Source organism: Opisthorchis viverrini, assembly GCF_000715545.1.
Source record: "Opisthorchis viverrini unplaced genomic scaffold opera_v5_23, whole genome shotgun sequence".
Lineage (NCBI taxonomy): Eukaryota > Metazoa > Platyhelminthes > Trematoda > Opisthorchiida > Opisthorchiidae > Opisthorchis > Opisthorchis viverrini.
Genome location: NW_008751679.1, coordinates 1949085 through 1955285, shown reverse-complemented (window position 1 = coordinate 1955285; position 6201 = coordinate 1949085).

Here is a 6201-nt window from a genome sequence, read left to right as displayed (position 1 = left end):
AATTATATATATATATATATATATAACTAGACGAACCTTATGGTTGTACGGCAGTGAAGCATCAATGCCAACACTGATGTTGCTGTCTTTGATGATGATGATGATGATCAGTTTGGTCTACCAGTGTTCGACCATTCCACGAACTCCAAGTCACTGCCCACCCACGGAACCGCGACTGGTTTCATTTGCCTACCCGAGAGAGGATCACGATGGGTGTTTATGAATTCCTATTCTACAACGTACCTTGAAGTACATGATTTCCATATATGGAAATCATGTGGATTCTCATCGAGGAGATTATGGAGTTCGGCCTTTCACTTTTCAGCCGTGCAAAGTGTCCTGCTTCCTACCGTGTATCTATGAGTGGTCCTGCTTATCGGTACGTAATTTATTTTACCGTCTGAGAGGAAAAGTTGTCCGACGCGATGTGACGTCCTCACCTGGTTTGTCTTCATGCAGCTACAACGCAGATTAGGGCTTGTATATGGGAGGTCCAGAAGCTTCCTTCTGTGATCGTCACTTTTTTCGACTTTTCTGTAACCATTAACCTACCTGCATCATGTCGTATGATGAATGGTAACGCCAATCTCCAGGGCGACTCCAGATGAAATATGAAACTGTTTGGATTACTGACAGGTTGGGAACTGTGCTGTGAGTACAAATCGATTGATTTTTTTGCAACTGATGCGTCTAACTTATTGTGGGTCGAATTCGATGATGGCACACTATTCATCAGACTAGGGTATCGGGAGCTTTTGTAGATGCCGTAGAGTTGTAGGCTAGATGAATCAGAAGGAAACGACACGATATTTGGAGGAAGAGTATGATCTTTTTCGACTTTTTTCACTGTATATTTTCTCCTGTCGCATAGATTTTCCTTCAATCGGTTCGCCCGCTTCAATCTTGTCTTCATCTTAACAGAGTTACCACAGTCCCGCCGTGGTCAGTGGACTGAGCTGTGTTTGGCGTATGCTTGTGTTATCAATCAGATTGGATACTCAGTGTATGGGCACAGTATGCTGTCCTTCCTTTCACTAACCACGTTGCTGTCCCGTGATCCCCACTGTTAAACCACACGAGTTGGTACCACATTACTAAAGGACATCCTGACGAATGATAACGTAAGCAACGCGGTACGACAAGGGATGGATAGGAAACGCATTCAGACCATTGTTCGAACTGACTTTCAACCTTGTGAAAACTGATCCTACGTGGAACATCCGTGTCGAAAAGGAAAAGGGATTTGTGCCGAAAACTTTAATGTAATGTTGAGGGGTAGATTGTGGGGCGTCCACTTGCATCTCTGTACATTTTCTGGGTCAGCTCATGAATTTGAATCGCCTCTCAGGGACTAATTTTTCCGCAGCTACATCATTGCCTGTTCAACCACGATCGATTGGACTGGATTATGGACATTCTGTGGGTCATGTGAACAGCACAGGATTTCTCCTTTCTCGTTACGTTAGGAAAATGCCAAGTCTGGTATTGATGAGTCTCCCATCAACACACTGAGCAAAACGGGATTCAGTGTACACACTAGAAAGTCCGCGTGTGGCAGTTGACGTATTTGACGTGGGTCAGTGCTTCCAACTTTTGAATCGCGAGTAGGAATGCAACAGAGTTTTACTAATCACTTCAGCAACTTTTGAATTTGTGACTTTCTAGTAGAAGATGGTCACGAGGAAAATCAACAAAAGATCCCCATACTTCGATCGACGCACCTCGACCTGAGGCCTGAATTCGGGCTGTTTTCGTTTGGCACTTCTGTTTTCCACAGAAGATTTCAGTACAAACTCTTGAGGGAGCTGATCACCAACATGTTTGGTCACCCTGTTCAAACTCGCTTTTGTCACTCAGTTGAGCGCTGGGAACACCAGTAGGATTTGGTGACAAACTTTGATGCGTACAGATGAGCTACAAAGCTTGTGAATCTTCAATTCAGACATGTTCGAAATGCTTCAGAAAGCGAATCACCTGGCACACTCGCGTTCCTCGGGATTTTCTGACCCGTGTAGACTGGACACCCAGACAATCACTCGATTCGGATAATATAAGGTGCTTTCCAGCTACTGTGCTGTACCTTGTCGCATTCAGTAATGAAATGCGTCGCACTGCAATCCCGGTCAGGCCACCCATTCTTTGAGTTTAGCGAGACACGGTTACCACGCCCTGATGTCCGCTGTCGTTCAATCAGATATTTATCAGATCAAAGAGCCATCGGTCGCGATAAATAACCGAAAAAAGAGGATCATTCAACTGACTTAATAGTTTCACGTAATCCTGCTGGTGTCGTGAGGAAGCGGGCTTGGGAAGCATTTGGTGTTTGGAAACCTATTAGCTGGTTGTTCGCCGAGCTTGACAATCACCTTGAGAACATTTCGTTACCAGTGTAGAAGGTATCACCACCATGCAGTCTGATGGGCCGATCCGCTGACAACTCCTCTGTTCCCTTGATGCCCACCTTTACATGGACGAAAAGTGATGACGCTGAAATTGGCTTTGGTTTCCCTGTGGTCCGAGTCTGCCTGGCGGATACTGGTTGTTCCAAGTTGGTAGGCGCAATGCATGATATGCATAGCACTAAAAAACATTGAAATGTACTGCTTTGGATAACTTGTGGACGGAAGCCCCATTTTTTGAGTTTACTGCTCCATCAACCGTCATTCCAATATGATGAGTTGCGTTTTTGTCTAGTATATCTCTTCCGAAGGTCAGGCGTAAGATATCCCTATTTGTGAATACAAAGCAAGTGTGAACTGGTTTCTAAAATTTCAACGTGATCGACGAACAGTTGTTAATAGGCTACAAATTTGAAGGTCAAATAGCTAAAACAGTGATAAACGTGTGGTTTGTTCTTGGCCGCTCGATCAATGGTCAGTTCAATTAGGCCGATTGGGCTAGTCGCTTCTGCACACAAATTTGGACTCAATAGGTCTGATAGCAATCGATTCAGCATCAACTGCCGGAGTATTTTCAGTCGATTGTTTGGAATTCGATGAGTGATGCCAAGTGCTTCAGTCGGGTTGATCTGGTGGCTTGTATTCACCATCATACGATTCAGGATTACATTGTCACCTGAGTTCTTATTCTCCATTGCGAGATATCTTGGATCCTGCGAGATGCACCGGGTCGCGTGACCGACTTCATTCGTAGCGCATGTAAGCACACTGAGTCTAGTATTAATTTGCGGGCATAAGACCTGTCTTCGAAATTAGTACTGAGCCTTGGTGAACTGCAATCCTGACTTGGTTAAGCAGGGTTGAATTGCTTCCTTGTAACTGTTTTATTCGGTTTGTAATGTGCGGTGATGCACTGTGACTGCTGCATGGAAACTGATTTTGCTGTTTCCGAAGGGATTGGTACACAATCTGTAGTTTTTAACCGGGCAATGTTCTGCTTTTAACACAAAAGCTTCATCAGGCCAAGTCAGCAGGTCACCACTTTGGTCAGATTTTAAGGCGGACGGATAGCCAATGAGTATGACTACTTTAGTTTAGCACGCCAGATCAATGTTCAATTTCAGTTAAAGGGTCCTGTCGGTTAATGCGGTTGATAGCTTGGGCGAGTATGAAATTATTGTCGATCGAGTTTACTTCCTTAATATTTCATTTCAAGGTGCTTCAACCGATGATTTCCCTTGGGTGCCACTGGTATACTTCGTTAGTCTGTGTGATCCTGTGAGTGCTACGACAGTTCAAATCTAAGCTGCTTGTGTTGATGACCCCTCTTTTTTGATAACCGCACAGGAACACATCAGCTAGGTTGGTCTCAGAACGTTCTTCACACGCTTATTAGTTCTACGGCTTCTATCCTATTTACACTGGGATGCTTAGTGATTTTAACCGCTTCGGCCATCAGTCTCTGTGACGTGGGCCGTATTATTCGCCTCAATATTTTCTGAATCTATTTTATGACCCGTGTCCAGTACATTGCCGAGTTTTTCAGCTACACTCGATATTCACCTGCGCTCCTCGGTGGCCTGTTTATTTTTCTCCTGCGCTCTCCGATTCTGGTGTGCAATTCCACGGCCGTCTGTCCAATATAGACCCGAGTGCAGTCATTACACTTAATTTTGTCGTTGGTTCTGTTTGCCAGGAGGCGATCCTTCAATTGCACTAGCGCAGAGCGCAGAATGTTTTCCTTCTGGAAAGCTACCCTTATGTTGGCCGTGCGTGGAATCCTTCGAATGATGTTGTTGTAACTTGCTGAACGGTGGTGCAACTCTGTGTCGGCCCCTTGGCTTCCTGCTCCGCCCACTATGGTATATCAAAGGGCACGGTAGCTCTAGACAGCCCTTTATGGTGACTAAGGAAAATTAGTACAACTGTATTTATAGGGTAGTCACGGTGTGTTCCACAAGGTCGTGCCAGAATGTCCGTGAGGGGAGGAGAAGCGTCAAGTGCTTGACTCGGATTGGCTGGCATTCTGACCAATCAGGGCATGCCTTCGTCTGGTCCGTGTCCTGCACGTGACACATCCGTCCAAATGATGTGATGTTCGGTTATTAGGGACGGCTGGCCCCCGAACAGATGTCCCTCAATTAATCGATTCAATGCATCAGCTACAAACCGTTTGTCTTAGGCGCGTTGGTTCCAGCTGCTAGTTTCGACCACCGGAAAGTGGGAAAGTAGAACACTCAACCAAGCCATGGAGGCGAAGGCATGTTCAGTTTGTTCGGAATTCGGGTAGCTACGCATTGAAGGCGATAGCTTTGATGCAGGAGAGCCACTGACTGCGCGATTGGGCCGTTTCCACCAATGTCAATAACCACTGGTGATTTGAGTCCTGGGGTCCCCATCCAGGAAGGCGACAGTTGCCCACCCGACTGAGCCTACTGGTTAGTGTTTTTGTACTTCGTTGCCAGGTCACCTCTTGGTCGCTCTCACACAGCACGTGGCTGGGAGGAAAGAGCTCTGTGAGGCAGATGATCTTCTGGCATGCGGTGTACATGTCCCAACCAGCGCAACCTATGGGGGCGTGAGTAATTCATCTCTTACGGGAGAGTTCCTTCTTCCTAAGACCATCTGGCCTACTTCAGCATTACTATTTCGATGTTCCCACCAGACTTAACCAATGCTTCGGAGACACCGATGGTCAAATACTGACATCTTCCGTATATCCTGTGCGTAGGGGCCACGTCTCTGATCCATAAAGCAGTACCGCAGTGTACTCCTTTTTGTTGACCGCTTTCCTTGAAAAAGAGGCGCTAGGACGATGGAACTTGAAACGGAGGGAGGTAGATGAGAAGGACCTGAAGACCTGTAGCCTAGTCTGATAGAATAATTGACATCCTGATCCGCGCCATGGGTGGACATTTAATCTTCACTGTGAATGTCAACCTCGGAGTAATTGGTATTTTCCAAGTCAGTGCGTCTAGAATAAAACTGCAACATGTATGCTTCCTGGACTTAAACGAAGTCAATGAGACTTCAAGATAGAATTGAAAAACGTCAGCGATATTTAGACAGCGCCATTTACACGAAATTCCTGTCACGTTCTAACGGTGGGAATACGTGACCAGTGATAAATACTTTTTTGGAATTCGAAAAAGGCACACCGTGACTACCATAAATGTAAAACGCAATAACGGCTTTCCACAAAAGGCTACACAGGATGGCGACCGCAGAGCACAAATACTCAATCACCGACGCTTTCCTTCAAAAACGATGAAGTTGAACTTAAGAAAATCCACCCGAATAAAGCCCGTGGGTCTGACGAGCTGCTGCCGTTAATTTCAAAATGCTATGCTTCGAGCATTACTGTTTTTTGGTCATTTATTGTCATGTCTTAGAAGTAATCAGTATTGCCGATGGATTAAGAATGTCTAGAATAACTCCTATTATCAAGGCCTTCCAATCTGGTGACCCTACAAAATTCCGTCCGATACCGTGTGCGTCTGTGTTCTAGAATGGTTAGTCCTAGTCCTCCCTGAATGCTCCTAGTGATGTACATCATACACACATCGTAGACCTATGATATATGCAGTAGCCTGTATCTATCACACACTTCTTATCGTTTTTGCGTCAGAACAGAATGATTCTGGGTACGCTTTATGAACTTGAGCAGTACCCTTGATTGACTCGGTTGAAAACCCGTTTTATAGTTTTTTTTCAGAGCAGGCGTTGGACGACCCTCTTGCACAGCTATTTCGCCGACCGATAGCATATATATATATATATATATATATATATATATATATAC